At 34.1% G+C, this 22,301-nt stretch overlaps 1 protein-coding gene across 1 annotated transcript in view; it reads left to right on the top strand.

Moving 5' to 3' along the window:
• The window catches only part of LOC138703658 (GTP-binding protein Di-Ras1), a 1,052,070-nt gene that overhangs the window by 223,180 nt on the left and 806,589 nt on the right, over positions 1-22,301 (top strand). The gene's annotated exons all lie outside the window — the stretch shown is intronic.

Raw genomic sequence — 22,301 nt, 5'->3', positions numbered from 1 at the left:
GAGGTTATGGTAGCACAGAGACAGTACAGACCGCCATCTGTTGCTACGACGTTCAAGTTATACCGTACACGTTCTCAAGTTCAGATTGAAGAAAGCCTTAAATAATAGGCAACTTCTCTAACATATCAGCTGAAACTCGCTTCAAATCGGTGACCCAACAACAGTGACGTCATGACACACTTTGAAATGAACACCCAGTATACTAGACTGTGATAGAATGTTGGCTTCTCTAACCGAGCCGTTATGTCTTCCCATGCTTTTTGACCTAGCTGTGCTCTATACAATAATGTTATTCCACTGTAGTTTTTCTATGTCAAAAGTTTTGTTACCAAGTATTGAGTTTTACATTTCATTCTTCGAGACAGTATCACTTTCTTTATCTAGAAACTTCAATTTTGCAAATGTCAACTCGTGTCTAAACATAAAACACGCAAGCTATGAACGGTGGATGACGTAATACTCAGAGAGTCAAGTTTACGTGACTTTCGTAAATTTCATTGTACGTCAATGCTTCATCATTCATTTATCGTTATGGAGTTATCAATTCCCTCATTCTTTTATCGGATAGCTGCATAGAAGAAACGAGACAGGAAACACAGGTGCGCCGTTAGGTAAAGCGACTGTCACGGAATTTGCACATTAACTAAGTCCATGTCACGTGAAAAACAGAGTCAGGCTTAAGGTAATGACGCCAAGGTGTCAATTGGTACCCCGTAGTGTTTAATCGAGGTTCAAATGATTTGTACTAAACTCACAACTGTAACAGAGTTCAAGTAAAGAACAGAACTTGTTCTAATGTAAGAAGGAAGCTGTGATAAATTGTTTATGACCTTTACTGTAATTTTTATGACATAAGGGAGAAGTGGGTACAGTAAGACAGGGAGAACAGTGAGACATTTTTTATTAGATGGTAAATTTTGATGTTGAAATGTTTCTAACAGTGGAGTTGTATGTTGCATGAGTAAAGTAACAGTATTTTCATACAATATCAACAATAAAATTACAATTAGTATTAAATTTACAATTACAATTACAAACAATATTACAATTAGCATTAAATTTACAATTACAATTACAAACAATATTACAATTAGTATTAAATTTACAATTACAATAAAATCAAAGTACGAAAAGATTACCTGAATAATTAAAGCTAGATAATTTATCATAGAGAAACAAAGAATATTTTATATTTACTGAATTACAAATTAAAACTAGAATAAAATAATTGTATAGTGATGAAATTACTGAATATTGAAATATTTTGTGATAGATTAAAGAAACTATTTACAAGTAATCAATTACTGACCAAGTGCCTAGTAAGTTTTCGTTTGAATTCAATTTTATTTCGACAGTCCCTGATGCTAGCAGGTAGCGAATTCCAGAGTCTTGGCAGGGCTGTTGTGAAAGAAGATGAGTATGAGGAGGTGCGATGGGATGGTATTGTTAGTATTGTTTCATGACGAGAGCGTGTGTTCAGATTATGGTGGGAAGAAAGGTAAGTGAAGCGAGACGACAGGTACGAAGGAATAGAAGAGTTCAAGATTTCGAAGAGAAAGAGAAGTGAATGTAAATTTCTTTTCTTATCTAGTTTAAGCCAACCTATTGCTTCCAGGGATGGGGTAATATGATCATATTTACGAACATTGCTTACAAAACGTACACACAAATTATGAGCACGTTGAAGTTTCATTTTGTTGTCGCTGGAGAGGTCAGTCAGTAAAATGTCCGCATAGTCGAAATAGGGAAATGCAAGTGTCTGCACAAGGGATTTTTTAAGCAAGAGGGGAGATGAACATTTATCCTTTTTAGCACATGGATAATAGAATATACTTTTCTGCAGGTTTCTGTGATTTGCATGTCCCAGTTGAGATTATTATCCATGTGAATGCCAAGATTTTTTACTGAAGAACTGAAAGGGATATGCACTGTACTTACTTTAACAGGGGAAATGTCGAGGTGTTTTACAGCGTTGGTTTTCCGTTTGTGTCCTAATATAATTGCTTGTGTCTTTCCATGATTGATTTTAAGACGGAGTTTCTTTGTCCATGTCACAATCGAGTCAATGTCTTCGTTCAATTTATCTATAGCGTCATTTACTCGGTCTAAGCGGGAAGAGATGTAGCATTGAAGGTCGTCAGCATACAAGTGATAGTTACAATGCCTTACAAGAGATGTAATATCATTGACATATATTGTGAACAACAATGGTCCGAGTACCGACCCCAGTGGTATACCTGATGTTATGTCAAGCCAGGAGGAGCTTCGATTCCCGGATACAACACATTGTTGTCTTTCCCGTAAGTAGGATTCGAACCAACTCACAGCAGTCTCTGACAAATACATATTTCTCAATTTATGGGTGAGCAGGTCAAAATTTACAGAGTTGAAAGCTTTGCTAAGGTCAAGAAGTGTTAGTATTGTTACTTTATTAGAGTCGATTGCTTCACGAATGTCTTCGGTCACTTTAAGTAGAGCAGTGCTTGTGTTGTGTCCAGCTCTGAAACCTGACTGATACTCGTCGAATAGTTTGTGTTCGTTCATGTAGTTAGTAATTTGTCTGTGTACGATTCTTTGCAGTGCTTTTGAAATGGTTGGCAGGATACTGATTGGTCTATAGTCGTTCGGGTCGGTGGGAACTATGACATTTGGAAGAGGAAGAACGAAAGCTTGCTTCCATATTTTAGGGAAAGTTGAAGTGATTAAGGAACTATTGAATATATGTGCAATCGTAGGTATTACTATCTCTTGTATTTTCTGTATAAGTATTATGGTGAGTGATGAAAAAATAATTCGTAATTTTTCACTCTAGAAGTAAAATTTTGGCTCGTGTTTAATGAAGGTTATATTGGATATACAAATGAAATATAAATATGAATGTTTTGTTACCTAATACTATAGTACTTGACGTTATGTTTGGCAAAGTTTCGTCTTTCTTGTTTTGATTTTGAAGGGATGGCGTCATTTTTAAACGAACTATGCGTAAAGGGAACAGTGAGACATGTCATTGAAGGGTACACTGAGACGTCTTACTGTTCCCATTTACTAATGATTTACAAAAATAAACTGTAACTATATTACATTTACCGGTAACTAACATTAAAAATGAACATACTAGTAACCAATTTAGGAACTATAGCTTAAAATAATGGATACATTACATTTTAATGGTTTCTTAAATAAAAAATTATTCACAAAATTTAAGAAAATATTTAAAAATAATAAAGAATTAAATTAAATTCTTATAATTATAAGCTTTGTTAACACCAAAAATTAATTTTATTTTTTCGCAAAAGTTTGAAAAGTCATGGAAAATTCACTTTTCCAAATGTTCCAGATGTTTCAATGGTTTCGAAGTTAGACATCAAAATGATTCTAAATAAGTCTACAGAACATGGCAAGATAAAGAGACAGCAAGCTTTCGTTTCTTTTGAAATAAATGTAAATCATTTCAATGTCCTTTAATAGACACTACATTTTTTGACAAACACGCATTGTATATTATGACCTTTATTTATTAAAATTTCTGTTTATGTATTATTGTACTCCATGTTTTAATGTATATTTCTATTGCACTTGATTTTAAAAATACTTGAAAATTCACATGTATACATATGTCTTAATATTTTGTCTCACTATACCCACTACTCCCCTACACTGCTCCTTCGATACAGGAGAGAGTCAATGTTCACATACTTAGATATAACACACGGAGCTCTCCTGCAATCGGCAAGCGGTGGAGCATTGTACATAGGTATATTCTAGGGAATAACATTAATTGTATTAACGTTGTATCATATTCACTTTTTATAAAGAATTAAGAACTCCTGAATACCCATTCCCGAATGATCTATGTTTTCGTGTCTACCTCGACATAGATACAAACTCATACTAAAAATTCCGACAATATTTCTCTCTCGAAAATTGCTTACTTAAATGCACAATGATACTGTTATTTTCTAACTGTAGGGAAACATCTTTGCACAAACACTTCAGAAAGAGATGGAGATATGAGCACAGTGATTTAGTCTACCTCTATTGAAAGTTGAAACACAATGCGAAACCTTTATTAAGTTTTATGGTTTTCCAAGAAAACTTCCACCTTGTTGTCAGCTCATCTTCCTAGCATATGAAATACATATTTTTCTGGAATTCGTCCCCCTCATCCCTTATAAAATAGCCATGTCTACATTGTGTGAAAGTGAGAGCGTAACTACCTTCTTCGCTTTCTAAAATCTAGTAATTCGATTACGATAGGAGCCAGTCTTCTGTTTCGACCGCTGTACTTTTGCAGGTGCTTGCAGTTTCTGTACTGAGTTTGTATATGAAGGTTGTGTGTTTAGTTTATTACAGGAAAAAAAAAAATAGTTTTCTGTGGTCTGTGAAAAGTGTGAACTCCATTATGTCATGTGAGAATTTGAGAGGTAAACTCGGTGAAACGTTTGGATTTAAACTGAACGATCGTGGAGAAGTGCTTAACAGAAAAAAAGTTTTTTTCATGTTTAGTGATGCAGGAAACATTGTTACTAAACGTAGAGCGGCACTTAATTCGGAGCATGTGAATGCACTCACATGTTTAAAATCATGGATGAAGCAGTATTAACTAGGTGAGTCTTCATACTTTTTGTTATTTGTGTTGGTCTCAAAAATTCCCTGAGAAATTGACACAATAAATTATAAGACTCATAATAAATATGTTAGTAAGTAATTAAAATAGTTGTTTTGTAATACAAAGATACAATATATACAGATATACAACATTTAATACTTAGGCTTTTCACTGAACACAAGTTAAATTTAACAATAATTGTGTGTTACAGTGTATTAAAATATTTTTTCAACTCAGTCAAAACTCGAGTACTCGATTAAATTCAAATAGTTAATCGATTAAATATTTTGATCGATCGACAGCACAAATTTTTACGTCTTCACTTGTGAGATATAATATGCTAACTGCGGGCACTGCAACTGCAGTATTTGTTCTGATGCGTTGAATTGGGGGAAGCACGTAACATACGTGATCAGGAGTCAAGGTTGATGCAACCATAAGGAAAATTCCTGTATGATGCATTCGATCTGGGAAAGCAATCTGCAGAAGGTTCTCGAAAGTAGACTACGACTAAATTGTAAAAGAAGAAAAAAGTCCGTTCAAGAGCAGAAAAGGATAAAAATGCAACAAAAAGTAGAACATTCCCTAAAAAATGAGAAATATATAATAAAAGACCGGAAAATGTAAAATAAAATTAGGCTATCTTGATTCGTGTTGAAATGAAATGAGTTTATATTGCACTCTGCATTGTCTGTGATGTCTCAAAATAAAATATGATATTTCATCAACTTCCGAGCCGTATTGATCAGTTTATATATAAATCAGAATACGATACATTTAACATTAAGATTTAATACTGTCCCCCTATCTAAACTTCTTCGTTTATGCATGTTAAAATTCTCACAACATAATTCAGACAGTCGTATATTTCTCTTTTTTCGGTTTGATTTATAGTTCAACCAGAGTATAGGTAGTCCATTTGTGCCGTAGATTATATACCTTACCTATTTATTACTCACTTACTTACTGGCTTTTAAGGAACCCGGAGGTTCATTGCCGCCCTCACATAAGCCCGCCATCGGTCCCTATCCTGAGCAAGATTAATCCAGTCTCTATCATCATATCCCACCTCCCTCAAATCCATTTTAATATTATCTTCCCATCTACCTCTCGGCCTCCCTAGAGGTCTTTTTCCCTCTGGCCTCCCAACTAATACTCTATATGCATTTCTGGATTCGCCCATACGTGCTACATGCCCTGCCCATCTCAAACGTCTGGATTTAATGTTCCTAATTATGTCAGGTGAAGAATATAGGGGAGAGTCGGGTAGTATCGGACATCGGGTAATATCGGACAGTGAGTTCCTTTCATCTACCACACGATGATAGTACCTGATTGACACGGTTACGTTTCTGTGATGTCGCATAGAGAAACGTAACCATGTCATTCAGGTACTACCATATGGTGGTAGATGAAAGAAACGCACTGTCCGATACTACCCGATGTCCGATACTATCCGACTCTCCTCTAATACGTGCAGTTCTGTGTTGTTTAACTTTCTCCATTCTCCTGTAACTTCATCCCTCTTAGCCCCAAATATTTTCCTGAGAACCTTATTCCCAAACACCCTTAATCTATGTTCCTCTCTCAACGTGAGAGTCCAAGTTTCACAACTATAAAGAACAACCAGTAATATTAACTGATCAAAAGTCTGTTCCGATTCTTCATAGAAGCTATCCTTTATATGGTCGTCTTTCTCTTCTGTAGGGGCATGAGCATTTATAACTACGATATCGCACCATCTACACTTAAGTACTAAATACGATAACCTATTGTAACATTGCAAGTACCAAATCTCAAAACCTTATTCCTTTGCTGTGTCGTGCCAGAGAATCAGCCCCATTCCGAGGCTTATTTGAAGGATTCGTAACAAGCTGTTTTTTACGGTGATGGGTTGTTAGGCCTTCGCCCAACCCCCAAGTTGGAAGACCACCCCTCATCGGCTGTCCGCGACTGAGTTACCTATTTATTGCTGTATTTATTTGTTTCTAATTTTTTATTCTTCTCTTGAGATATACTTTCTTACTCTGAAACCTTCTGCAAACTCTGGACAAATTTATTTGAAGAAATTTCCAGCTCTCTGTCATCTATACTAATAATAAATCTGTAGCCAAAATTTTTCTGGTAATTTTCGATTTTCCAAAAATAACTGGTGTTAACATGTATAATTAACCATTCTGAAACCGAAAATCGCTTTTTTTTTTTAAATTTTTGTTTGTATGTCTGTCTGTCTGGATGTTTGTTACCTTTTCACGCGATAATGGCTGAAAGGATTTCGATTAAAATTGGAATATAAATTAAGTTCGTTGTAACTTAGATTTTGGACTATGTGGCATTCAAAATACTTGATTTAAAAGGGGGGTTATAAGGGGACCTGAATTAAATAAATTGAAATATCACGCTTATTATTGACTTTTGTGAAAAATATTACACAACAAAAGTTTCTTTAAAGATGATTTCCGATAAGTTTTATTCGATGGAAAATTTTAATAGGACTGATATTTAAGGATATACAAGACTTTTAAAATAACAATACAATACATTTTCACCGCCGCCTCAGATTATAGAGTTGTTGTTCCTGCAGTAACTCCTATGTGCAAAATATAAAATTTTTGAGTAGGGAGAATAAACATTTATTCATTCCATGACAATGGTACATAGGAGATCGTGAATTCTTACATTTTCGAAAGAAAGAAATATAATTACATATCACTATATGCTATTTAAGTTATATGAAAGGTTCAGAACCATAGTGGGCCAAGCGCCATTTACTGAAGACGTAGAAAACAATGGTTAAAATTAAGTTATTACCATAATTTAATGGAAACATATAGCAAGTAATATAAAGTATAATATACATTAAAACTAAATATGTCAATCTTCATTAAACTATGGTTGCATGTAATAGTAATTAAGATACATGTTAAAGGAATTGTCATTGCACCAAATGAGTGGTCTCTGGACCAAAATGACAGCATTTTAATTATTTAAATACAATTTAAATTAAGTAATATATTAAACGATTTGTCCTTCTATCAAACAGGAATGTTCCCTGGATCAAATGTCCTATTTTAATTATGTAGTCACTTTATATTTACTTCTAACAGGTGCAGCGGAGCTGACGGGTACGGCTAGTATTGTAATATTACCATAGCAACAGTCTTATGAAATTCAATCCCTGTGTAATGTCGCGCGAAAGATTTTATTTCATCTTAAATTCCGTTTATGATCACGTCCTTTGGAAATGTCATTTTCAAATCCTAAGCCACTATCAGTTAGTTTTTTTTTTATTTTGACATTTTACAATAAAACCATTCATTTCTTCCTCATAAATTATAACGTCTGAATTCCACCTTAGATAATAACGTAGAGCTCGTCGCAGACCATATTTATATTCTTGAATTATTAATGTAAGTGTTGCACAAAATGAAACGTTTAATTTTTCTGCTTAATTTGATCAGTTTATTATATGTTACAATTTCAGTCGCAAAGAGGATATAACTACACTGTTATTTGATGCATATTAATACGCTACATCTATATGCTTCACGGAAAGGAGATTACTTGTCAGTGATGGTAGAACGAACGATTATATGCAAAATACAATGCGAGGTCTCCCAGCTTCTCGATCATGGTTCATAAATATAAATGAATTCAATCGACTCATCTTAAACTTTTATCATACCATCCGTGTTTTTGCATTTCAAATGTATTGAACGTGATTTCGATAAATATTTTTATTATTATTCATAAGAGAAGAAATAACTCCCTCATTATTCATTCCAAATTCGACATTCCTTTCTTTGTTTCCAGGTAGCAGCTTAATTTATTCGAGATGCATAGTTAAGGTTGAAAATATTTTGTTATTAAACTTGTTTCTGATACATGATTAATTTCAATTTAAAAGAATGGATTACAATAGTGCTATAAGAGAGAGAATGTTTTTAGAATCTTTTAGCGTAATCATTCCTTTCACTTGCGAAAAAGTATTTTGAGAGGAAACCGAAAGATATCTTTAAGGAGGAAGGAAGACCATTGGCTTGCAAAAATTTAGTGAAATTCATTCTTTTGTATCTCAGCTACTTACTATAAAACTAAATGAACAATATTTTTCATGCTTAATATACATAAGTTACACGTTATAAAACACTGTTCAGAATTTTAAAATAGCTAGTAATTACCTGTAAAAAAATACCGAATTTGCATAATTTTTTACAACCGTAAAGCATTTACATAATAAAATATACAATTAATTAAATATTTGCATGGTTATTTTACTGGAATGTTCTAAAGACTACATGAACAACAACGTCTGGAATCTTTTACCTATTCCTTCAGGAAATAGTTTCTTTCTTAATCGTTACCTTAAAGTCCTTAAACATTACATTTTCTAATAATTTTCTTCAACTTCAGCTTCAACTGGAGGTGTTCTGGTTGAATTTCGTACACATCTAGATCCTTATCATCGTCAAAAACTTCATTTCTGAAAACATATTGTGTCTTTCACGTGTTAAATTTTACATTACTTCGTGTAACACGTGAAAGACACATAATACGTTTTCCGAAGTGATATAGTTTAAAAGTTGTGTAATCAAATGTATAAAAACTTCATCTTCAATCTCTACATGCCTTCAGGACCATCACATGAACTTTCGGTTATAATTTCCATAAACGTGTTAGGACCATCACGTAAGCTTTCATCCAGTGTTACTTTGTTAGATAAAACACAGTTATAAGGCAATAAATGAGGCTTTGCAAACCCAAAAGAGCTAAGTGACAAAATTATGTTTTCTTGGGAAGTAAGTAAAAACTGATTCATGCTCCAGGGTTTTAATATAACATGTGGCAAAAAATTATTAACATACTTTGAATCATGTTTTATTGACTACATGTGTTTTTTTAGATTATAATTACTCATACACTTCACAAAAATATTTTAAATTTAGATATTTGGAAAGAGCTAAGTGCAACCTGAAATTTATATCGAACAGAGCTAAGTACCGTACAGTCTTAGGAAACTATGCAGATTAAAGTTTGGCTGGAATTACAATAAAGTGAAAAATAGAGGAAAATTGATGTTATCAGTGCTATTAATGTTCTAAGGTCATGAACTTTGATGGCAGTAGACATACAAAACTCGGTAGAACCTTCAACTTAGGCGAAAAGGTGCAGAAATAATTCTAGATTTTTTGGTCTATGTAAGGAATCATTTTCCCTAAGTCTTCTTTCTTCGTAACAGACAGAGCAGCTGTTGTCGGAAGAGCTTGAATTTGTATCTTGGTGATGTTTTCCATTGCGATTCCTGACTTCAGAACTTTGTAGGACTTGAAATCAGAGATTTCATTGAAACTCTGTCTGATTTCTAAAACATCTGGTGCTGATTTCTCTACCATAATCCAAACAGTTTCAGAGATTTTCAGTTTGGATATGATGATTGTCAGAGATGCTGCTCCAGCTATGTCAAAGAATTTTCCTCCCATTCGGAAAGTCTTGAATGGTCTAGATGGTCTCGCTTCTTCAACGGCTATAGCAACGTGTTCCAGAACTTGATTGTTACTTGTAACCTTCCAACGTTGTTCACGGTCTGCAGAACCAAAACTGTGACCCACCATGAGAAATTTGTGTTTTATCTTATCAGACATTCCTATGACAATGATATAAAGACACAGAAATATCATCGGTTTTTTAAGCTGACCGCAACAGTTGTCATTACAAATGACCATCTTCTTCTTGGACGTGATGAGATTCTCGTTGATTGCACGCAGTAACACGATGCCATCTGACTTCCTCCACACCATGACTCACCTTCATCCCAGAGACACATGTCTGCATATGAAGTAACTCGAATGTGGATGCCAAAATTATAGATGCTAAGTTTTTTTATAATATAACCATAAATTTTCATGCTGCATAAAACTACTGTATGTACTATCAAGAAAATATGAGGTTATGAATATCATAAACGAACTGTAAACTGACATTAGTAAAATATCAATGAACCTGTAGATAATATATTTTGAATATAATTTGAATAAAGATATATCAAATAAATATAATGTGAAATTATGTTGCCTGACCTTACCTGTAGATGGATGGATGGATGGATGGATGGATGGATGGATGGATGGATGGATGGATGGATTTATTTGTTCCATAATATTCTTACATTTGCTTTACAGCATAGAATAAAGAACATGTCCAATTCTTACGTTTAACAATAAAATGCAAGACATATAAAATGCAAATATGAAATATGTACAGAATTAATACCTTAATAACAATAATATTTTATACAATGTAATATGTTTACCATTTAATATTATAATATTTACACAGTACTGTGAAATGTCAAGAATTCATCTACAGAATAGAAAGTGTGAGATAGTAAGTAATTTTTTTAGTTTTGCCTTAAATAATGCAGGGTTTTGGCTATGATTCTTAATGTCTTCAGGAAGACTATTGAACATTTTTATCGCCATGTAACGTACTCCCCTTTGAAAGCATGATAAATTTGATGATGGCGTATGAAAATCATTCCTTCTGCGGGTATTTATACTATGTATGGCTGAGTTAGTTGGAAAATTTTCTTTATTACATAAGAGGAAATTTATTGTAGAGTATATGTATTCATTTGTTAAGGTTAGAATCTCTAATTTTTTAAAAAATAATCTACATGATTCTCTAGCCTTTGCTCCAACTATTATTCTAATGGCTCTTTTTTGTAATAAGAATATATTTTTACTATCTACAGAATTTCCCCAAAATATTATTCCATAGGACATAATGGAATGAAAATAGGCAAAATATATTGTCTTTAAGATACTGCTACTGTTTACTTGGAAGTGGGTTTTCCAGAATATATTTACCACTTCCAGTTAAATATGATTTCCCACTCACACGTGCTTTGTGCATTAACTTCTTACTGCAACCTTTTTTGTGTTTCGTCATTAAATGCAGCTGATTCCTCGATCATTATTAGCAAAAAGTACGCCAGAAATACAACAAAACGGTCACAACCCCGCCTTCCACTCTATAGAATCAGCTGCAGAAGGAGAATGCTCCATAGCTCCTTTAGAATTGCAAAAGGTTCTTGACATATACCCTGTGCCATTTTTTGGTCACTGGTGGAACTACTAGAAACTGGTTAAGAACATAGCTCTTTTAGCTGTGCATTGGCGCTGGCTCATAGATTACTTAGGTGTACAAAACTCAGTTTTGAAAAATTTGTCACTTAGCTCCTTTGGGTTTGCAAGGCCTCAAATAAACTGCACAGAGAGAAAATTTTCCATAAATACTATTGATACATAAATCTGACTACACTTCCTAATATAGGCCTATCTTATAATAACTTGGCTAAGAGTGTAAGTTGCAACCTGCTGTTACAATTGCTAGTCAGCAACTGACAGATGGCGATATAACTACTGGGTGTTCAGTTCAAAGTGTGTCATGGCTCGCTGTATGTCGTCATGTGGCTAGCCGATGAGCCTAGAGAATTCAATCTTCCTACATCTCCGCAAAGGCGTATAACCTATATGCAAGAGAAGTTGCCTACCAAGTACGGCGTTCATTCTGAAGAGTACTTACCGATACGTACGATAACGCCTGCAGTGGCAGGAATGTGAACTGTTTGAAAACACGTACTGAGGTGAGTTTTTTTTCTTACTGTCGGGATATAGGGAGAGGGTTAAGACAATTACTTACGTACAGTATTTGTTGACATTAACTTTGACGGTCAACATGGACACGGAGTATTTGATTTGTATTGTGGAATGTTGCCGTACGCAACCGATGATAACAAATACCCTGGGTACTACTTGCCCGCGCAAAATACCGTTTGAAAGAGGTTATGGTAGCACACAGACCGTACAGACCGCCATCTGTTGCTACGACGTTCAAGTTATACCGTACACGTTCTTAAGTTCAGATTGAACTCCTTGATTAATAGGCAACTTCTCTGACATAAAAGCTGAAACTCGCTTCAAATCGCTGACTCACCAACAGTGACGTCATAGCACACTTTGAAATGAACACCCCAGTAGAAGAAGAAGGGCCTCGGCAAGATAGTATTGTTGAAATTAATGTCCTCGGCTGGGTTTGAACCTCCGAAATTCAGATTCAACGTCCAACATGTGTAATTACTAGACCACCGAATACGACTGAATGTAAGAGAGATATTACGTAGTTTAAAGAGAAGGGGGACTTGGCAAGAAGGAAGGAATTTCTAAACAGAACAATGAAACAATGTGCGTGACTATGTTTCATACTTCCTACGTCCTGAGCCTCATCGATCGAATCTTCATTCCTAGAATAGACCGCCTCCTCCTCGAAGCAGTGTTCACACGGCTCCATAAATCATACCGCACCTAATATCGTCAACGTAATTAAACTAATTTCGTCCTGCATTAAAGCGAGGTTCGGTACAATCGAAGATGTATTTATAGTCTCTCGTTTTGATTGGTCAGCCGTATTGCCAAGCCCGTAATGGAAGCAAAAAGGAGGAAATCTAGTACCTCACTAATCACCGTGGGGTATGGAAATTTTGTAATGAAGGCATTAAGTAAACAATACATACACTGCGGTAATAAATATTAATGTGCTGAATTATCCATTCCAGCTGCAATGAATACGATTCGATTTGTGGAAAGGAAGAAATAATTTAGGCCTATAATCTCCAGTAAACTAGTCCCGTCCTATGTTGCCTCATTACAGAACGTCACGCTATTAAAGACTGGTCCACAATAAACCGGGAACGTACACTCCATATGTAGGGGAGAAGTGGGTACAGTGAGACACAAAATATTAAGACATATGTATGCAAGTGATAATTCAAGTATTTTTCAAATCAAGTGCAATAGAAATAGACATTAAAACATGGAGTATAATAATACATAAACAAAAATGTTAACAGATAAAGGACATAATATACAATACGTGTTTGTAAAAAAAAAAATGCAAATGTCTCACTGTTCCCATTCAGGAGGGTACAGTGAGACACCACAGTGTCTATTAACGGACATTGAAATGATTTACATTTATTTCAAAAGAAAGGAAAGCTTGTTGTCTCTTTATCTTGCCATGTTTTGCAGGCTTATTTAGAATCATTTTGATGTCTGACTTCGAAACCATTGAAACATCTGGAACATTTGGAAAAGTGAATCTTTCATGGCATTTCAAACTTTTGCGAAAAAATGAAATGAATTTTTGGTGACAACAAAGCTTATAATTACAAGAATTTAATGCAATTCTTTATTATTTTTTAACATTTTCTTCAATTTTGTGATTTTTTTTTAAATTTATGAAACCATTAAAATGTAATGTATCCATTATTTTAAGCTATAGCTCCTAAATTGGTTACTAGTATGTTCATTTTTAATGTTAGTTACTGGTAAATGTAACATAATTACTGTTTATTTTTGCAAATCATTGGTACAAGGGAACAGTGAGACGTCTCAGTGTACCCTTCAATGGCATATCTTGCTGTTGCCTTTACGCATAGTTCATTTAAAAATGACGCCATCACTTCAAAATTAAAAGAAGAAATACGAAACTTTGCCAAACATAATCTCAAATATCATAGTATTAGGTAACAAAACATTCATATTTATATGTCATTTGTATATCCAATATAACTTTCATTAAACACAAGACAAAATTTTACTTCTAGAGCGAAAAATTACGAATTATTTTTTCATCACTCACCTTTATAAGTAGAATCAAGTCGAGTATGAAAATACTGTTACTTTACTCATGCAATATACAACTCCACTGTTACCAACATCTCAACATCAAAATTTATCATCTAATAAAAAATATCTCACTGTTCTTCCTGTCTTACTGTACCGACTTCTCCCCTACGCCTAATAGTCAGTGAAAAAAAAGTTACGGGTGTGAAATTTAGTCCTCACTCCTTGAAGTTTTTCTATGTGGTTCATTATAACGCAGTAGTAGGTTAATACTTTAAATCATAACAGCGACTATCTGTACATCTATAGTTCAAATATCCACAAATTCATAGGTCTAATGCAGTCATGTCAACTGATGCTCATATGGGTAAGCGCGCGCTTTGGAGATCAGGAGAGCCTGAGCGCTTTACAGCGGAAAGGAAAGAGACAGACGAGAGAGGTAATATATGCAGCTTGGTCGAGCTATATACAGGGATGGCCAGCACTGATTCAATGGATAAAGAAAAGAGAACTTATTAAAACTGTATTCATATTAATTTTTAGATTTGTCTGAGAAGTATAAGTGCATTATAAGAATGTAAGTTTCAATTTTAATGCTCATTTTTCACGAGTTTCCTTTTTATTCAAAAGCAGTATTTTCTTAACTTTTTACAGAAAGGTGAAATTTTCAGATGTGTTTATTTAGTAGCCTTACAGGTACTGAAACACTGTTTTCGTAAATATAAAATATCGTAAATATGTATTATTGAAGATACGTATTGAAAATTTTCAAAATATTCGCATGGAAAATGTTTGTAAGAAAATTAATTAACAAAGGCCCTACTGTAACATCATGAACAAAGATATGTACCCATGAGTTGTAAAAACGTCAGCTCTATAGTTTCAGCAGATTTCGAGAATATAATTTAATATTCTGATGATAGGAAGTTGCGCACCAATATCACCTTAAAAGCATAATGCGATAAGAGTTTTGTTATGTAATATTAGTTACAGTTGAAACATATACCTAGGTAACTTTGCTTTGTACTGTAATATTGTTTTGATTAGTTTATTGATTACTTTTATAAGGCTAAAGACACCATCAATACCAATTCCAACTTAGCATGTCATACTTAAGCTCTTTCTTTGGGATATTACTTTCTTTATGAATGAGGTTTCAGTCACTTAATATAGTATAGTTTTACTACTATTAAATTTATGTGAATATTCCTTCTTAAGTCTTTATTATATTATTAACTGCAATATTAAGAAACTAGTGTTAGTACTTTGTTTTACAGACAATATAGATAATATCAAACAACAAATAGCCTTATAAAATAACGACATAAAATTTCACGTTCTGTTTGAAGTTTGTACACCACTGTTTTCTTAATCCAACAGGCTCTTTATTCATATACATAATCCTTGCTCCATACATATCTAGCGCTTGATGCCCGAGCACGACGTCAAGATCAGAAAAATGCGCTTGCTTTGACATCACTGGTCTAATGGTGTATCCATGCTTCAGATGTAAGTTTCCAAAACACTGAAAGGAAAGTGTTTCAGTAAAGAATTTAAAATACTTTTGGGAAGTTCTGTTTTTGACAAATGGTTATTCCTAAAAATGTTACTAAATTCAATTATTACTACTTCTTTGAAATAGTGTGAAGTATACTAAATTTTAAATTATAACAATTCCTAATTGTATTCTACACTTAAAGGTTAACATTAATCTTTCGTAACATAACAATTACATAGGTGAAGATAGTCAGGTGTAAATTCTCCGTTGATCCGATTTAAACGACTACACAATGCTCTTTTAATATCAACTATTAGTACGAGCACATCCTATTTTGAGAACAATGGCTGTTTGCTTGTGAGGCAAAATTATGGTTCATAGAGAAGAGAATTAGACCACAGTGTTTAGTGGGGGTTCTCCGGAAAGTTTGATGCAGGTGAACAAATCCGCCATCTGTTACAGGCAGTAACTCTCTCATAATGGAAACAACAAAAGCCTGAGCACTACAGGTAAATGCCAAAGGATAAATAACAACATGGAAGCTCAGACACTGCATAGGTGTTACGAAATACTGCCAGTTTCTGGTCTAAATGTGGTCGTAGGTAGATCTTAGAACACTTCAAACGAAGAACTTGTAGACGGCTACTGAGGTAATAATAATAATAATAATAATAATAATAATAATAATAATAATAATACTTACTTACAAATGGCTTTTAAGGAACACGCAGGTTCATTGCCGCCCTCACATAAGCCCGCCATCGGTCCCTATCCTGTGCATGATTAACCCAGTCTCTATCATCGCTTCCCACCTCCATCAAATTCATTTTAATATTATTCTCCCATCTACGTCTCTGCCTCCCCAAAGGTCTTTTTCCCCCCGGTCTCCCAACTAACACTCTACATGCATTTCTGGATTCGCCCATACGTGCTACATGTCCTGTCCATCTCAAACGTCTGAATTTTATGTTCCTGGTTATGGGCTATTCCATATGAAATCGATCAGTAGAAAACCACGCATTTTTTGTACTCTAATTTTGTCCCTTTTTATACAAGGTGCTGAGGAGAGTGCATTTTCAAAAATATAGTATCGAAAGTCAAACGGTTTTCGTATTATTGAGCGACAAATTAAGCGTATTTTATAAAAATAAGCCTCTTTCAGCGCTCAGAACTCTGGAACCATTTACTGAAGAACATTGAACGGAAGCTCATTTTGAAGCTGATATTTGGTAGGTTATGTTAAGAAGTAATCCTTATTTTTATTGTACATATACAGATAATCTAATTTTACTTACTTATAGTTTTTGCCCATTTGTAAAAATGTAAAGTATATTGAGAAAAAAACCTTGCATTATTAAGAGGGATTCGGCATTGTTTGCTTAGTGGTATGGCAATAAGTTTCGAGGGTATTGAATAGATTATTTTCACACTCCTGGACGTGAACGGCGCAGTACCGCACGCACTGGCCGAGAGCTGAAGATAAGCGAGCTTTGGGCATCATTTTACTCCTGTGTTTTTGAAAACTTGTGATAAAGCTAGCCCAGCTATGCGCTACTAGACGAAACACCACGTGATTGTCTCCTGGCCTTGCTTGTCTCGGCTAGCTCCCGTCTCACAGCCAGCTGGTTAGTTCACGCGCGTACTATTTATTTTCTTTATTTGATATTTTCAATACTTTCTTATCAACATACCATGAGTAAAAAAAAAATGTGTTTATTTGTACTTTCAATGCGGAATCTAATTATATATTTTTAAAATATTTTTTACTAGGCAAAGGCATCTTAATGAGGAAAAATCTAAATTTCTTCTTTTCCATAAAAAGTAATAAAATCTGTTTATATGTCAATATAAACTTTAATTTCTCAGCATCAAAATAAACCATGATTTTGATCATTGTGTGAAAGGGTTTCGGAGCTACGACAGTTTAAATTTGCAAATTTTATGAAAATACGATAAATTTAAATATTTTTAATTTAAACACTATAAAGTTCTGATGCCTCAAACTTTGCACATAGCATTGTATCACAGTTCTGTACGTATAAAAAAGTTTCATTGTATTTAGAAATTGTAAGGTCAATTTTCTCTATATTTCGGTCGATTTGAGATGGAATAGCTCTTATGTCAGGTGAAGAAAATTATGCGTGCAGTTCTTGTAAACTTACTTAGCTTATTTGCTACATCATTCATTTTCGTATACATCCTAATTAGCCTACTGGGTCACCCAATTATCGTCTGACCAGACCTGCGGCAGGGATTGTGCCGGTCATTAAGTTATCACTCCCCGCCGGCTGGGCAATACAGGAGTCTTGATTCAGCAGTTACTTATTATGCCAGAGTGATTGCCTAATAAATTCTAATGCACTTTAAAAATTATACAGGGTGGAAGATAACCATTGCACCAAAATGAATCTGATAATAGATCATAAGGAGAGGTTCGGAAAATCTGAATAACTTTTTTTCTAACATTCACCGTTTTAGAGGAAATCGTTTATGTGAAGCATTTGGCAACATCACGGCTACTGCAATAACTCTAGCAAGCTCGGCACCCATGCCTTACCTTCTCCTCCCCCTCTGCTGCACTCCATCTCACGCACTCGACAGTGTGCAACGTTGCAAGATTTATTTTAACGATTTTCGCTGCGAAAGAAATCATTACTAATTTCTGAAATATTAATAGATTTTCTGGTCAAGCACTGTATCTATATCAGATGTTAGTTGAAATTCAGAGTCCTTCCATTGGCTATTTTATTGTAGATACGGTACAGTCCTCTGGAGATGGTAGTTTCCAATAGTTTCCTCATCTTTTCTCCACTGGTGACATATTTGATAATGAGTTAGGACAGTCATGTCAATTGATGCCCATAGGAGCGAGCGAGCGCTTTAGAGCTCAGGAGAGCCTGAGCGCTTTACAGCGGAAAGGAAAGAGACAGACGAAAGTGGCAGTATATGCCGCTTGGTCGAGCTATATTCAGGGATGGCCAGTATTGATTCAATAAATAAAGCGAAAAAAACAATTATTAAAACTGTATCCATGTTAATTTTTACTTTTGTCTGAGAAGTATAAATGCATTATAAGAATGTAAGTTTTAATTTTAATCCTCATTTTTCACAAGTTCGAATTTTTATACAAAAGAAATATTTTCTCAGCTTTTTTTTTTTTTTATAGAAAAGTGAAATTTTCAGATATAGACCTATTTATGTATTAGCCTTACAGAATGTTTTCGTAAATCTAATATACCGTAAATACGTATTACTGAAGATACTGTATTGAAAATTTTGAAAATATTCGCATGGAAATTGTTTGTAAGGAATTAATGAATTAACAAAGCAACTACTGTTACATCATAAGCAGAAGATACGTGCCCATGTATTGTAAAAATGCCAGCTCTATAGCTTCAGGACTTTTCGAGAAAATAATTTAATATTCTGATGATAGAAAGTTGCTCACCAATATCACCTTAAAAGCATAATGTGATAAGAGTTTTGTTATATAATATTAGTTACACTTAAAACATGTACAGCACCTAGGTAACTTTGCTTTGTACTGTACTATTATTGTGATTAGTCTATTGATTACTTTTATAAGGCTAAATGTACCATCAATATCAATTCCAACTTATCATGTCATACTCAATGTCTTTTTTTGTGATATCACTTTCTTTAGAAATGATGTGTTTCATCCATTTAGTACAATATATTTGTACTGCTATGGAATTTATGTGAATATTCCTTCTTAACTCTTTATTATGTTATTAACATTTAAAACACAACAGCAATATTAAGAAATTGGTATTAGTACTTTTGTTTTACAGACAATATAGATAATATCAAACAGAAAGAAGCCATATAAAAATGACATAAAATTTCGCGTTCCGTTTGAAGTTTGTCCACCACTGTTTTCTTAATCCAATAGGCTGCTTATTCATATACACATCCTTTTCTCTTTCCATACTTAGCGCTTGATGCCCGCGCATGACGTCAAGGTCAGAAAAATGCGCTTGCTTTGACATCACTGAGTTGGGGTGTAATTACGAATTGACAGGAAAAGCAAAAATGTCTGGAAGAAAATCATCAGATATGCTTTAGTGCATAAAGGATTCCAATGGCTCTCTTCAGAATACGAATCTAGATCTTCGGCGTTGAAAACCAATGCTTGAACCGATCCCTGTAGAAGTATCAAAATCTACATGATTAATCAATCGCCAGAAAACATAAACTTTTTGGCGATAGTTATTGCTTCTCTTCATCAAATAACTCTCTGTGAAATCCACTCAAATTATATTCAAATAAAATGTATTACGAAAGGAGGTATGCTTCCAGCAATAGTACGAGTAGAGCGAGAATAAATACTGGCTGCTTTGCACTTCCCTCTTTGAACACTGATATGCCACGAGTAACTGTAACATGTAACGCTGTTATTTGCATATGCTGATATTCCTTTGATTCGGTTATTATACACATGACTGCAAAATTAACTTCAATGAGTGTAACAGCACAGAGAAAAGCAATTAGAACACATACACAATCTGATTGTGATATTATACCACAGTCTACTATATACAGTCACGAAGCTTGGGATGATTTTTTGCAAATCTCGCGATAGTTGCTAGCCGCTTGGAGCGCTGTGAGTACTAGGAACAATAGACTGTGCCATAGCCATCGTGATCTAATACAGGCCGTAAGGTAGACCATGTAACTCGCTTAATCCGATCACGAAGGGCGGCGTTTCAACTACAGCGACATCACTTTATTTTTACCAATGTTTTTAATATTAACCTGGCTATACTCGGAAACACTGTTACCCCCCTTCCATTACAGGAGTTTGGAGTTGCTAGTGCAATATGTAAACAAATCATTTTACTAGCTATAGGAGGAGAGAAAAGTAGTGTATCCATTTATGTTACAGGGAAATATAGTATTACGATTTTCAGTTTGGTCATTACTTTACAGTATTTTATCAAAAAACAGTAGAATAGTAACAATTTTTTTTTTCACAAACTCAAGTCTTCAGGCGGTTATATACATTATGTAATGTCTACTTTATTCAGCATATTACTAATCTAATTTATTCCTGAGAATTTTGTGAGCACTTCCGTAAGAAACCCCAATATCTACAGCTAACTTCTTGACCGACTTATTACAACCTCGCTGCACCCTTTCTTTAGAATCTTCTACAGCATCTTCTGTCACCTTTGTTGGCCATCTTACACTTTTCTTCTTTTCTGTACACTCCGTTGCTCTAAATTTATCTACGAGATTAATGGCATTTCTACGAAAATATTCCGTAATGATATTATCAGGAAATTGTGAAAAAAAAAGAAGAAAAACTATTGTTCACATTCGGTTATATTGTAATTCCAGTTTCCATCATCGTCCTTCATACCTAAAAACGTAAAACAAAACTATTGTTTAAATAATGTTGTTAAGTACCGTACCGTATTATAGGGTACCGTACTTTCGGTAACTCTAATCTTCACTTGTGCTCAGTCCACACAGATAAATTCAGTTATGCTACACACCATACTTGTGTGAAAATAAACTTCAATAATATGAGCTTTTGCTTCTATAGAAAATGCAACATATCTCTGAGACACACTGTACTCTGTACTGTTTATTTCACTGCTAGCAACAGCGGCCGTAAGTTTGTGTGACTGACGTTAGCAAGGACATTAGTGAAAGGGGTGGGAGTCAAGTACATTTAGAAAGGCAGGTACAATAAAAATTGAAGTAAAAATAAAATGATGTCCCTGTATATAAATTAGTTGGAATGCATAAACAGCAACATATGTTTCTCTAAAATGTAGTGTAATTCCATTAATAAAATTTAAAACAATGATTATGAGACAGTTCAGACATAATTTACTTGCGAGTTAAGATGTAATATTATTTATGATGTGAAAATTACGTTGTTCGTATGTGTAATACCTGCCTTTATTTCGATTAAATATTGCGAAATTCTTGTACATTAATTCATGCACGATTCAATAATGTTCAATTGCAACACACGGATATTTAGATATGTTGAAATTATAGGTTATGTTTACTTTACCAGTTGCCCCTTTCTGTCTAAATTTAGTGATCTCCAATGCCTTGCCATTCATATTAAAATTATAGGTATGTATTGGTATTCAGCCTGATAATTCTTAAAGTCCCATTGAACAAAAATAATTATCAGGCTGAATACCAATACAATTTAAATTTAGCAAAAATCAATGGCTTCAATAAGAAACACATCACCAATTTGATAAGGAAACGTAAGAATAAATTTTAAACAAAAACAAAAACTAATAGTACTTAAGTTCTGACAAAAAGGTTAAAACTACCAACTGGAAACCCATGACATTCTTTGGAAATGTTTCATACACATTAGGTTACCTTTTTAAAAAGGAGAAGATTAACGTGTCCTTCCGTACCAATAACAAATTGAATAATATTATTCCCAATAACCTACGAAATCACAATAAATTTGCCAATAGTGGGATCTGCTTATTGCAATGTAAAAATTGTCCCA

This window comes from Periplaneta americana, chromosome 7 (assembly GCF_040183065.1).
Source record: "Periplaneta americana isolate PAMFEO1 chromosome 7, P.americana_PAMFEO1_priV1, whole genome shotgun sequence".
NCBI classification, from domain to species: domain Eukaryota; kingdom Metazoa; phylum Arthropoda; class Insecta; order Blattodea; family Blattidae; genus Periplaneta; species Periplaneta americana.
This window is presented reverse-complemented; position numbering and strand designations above follow the sequence as displayed.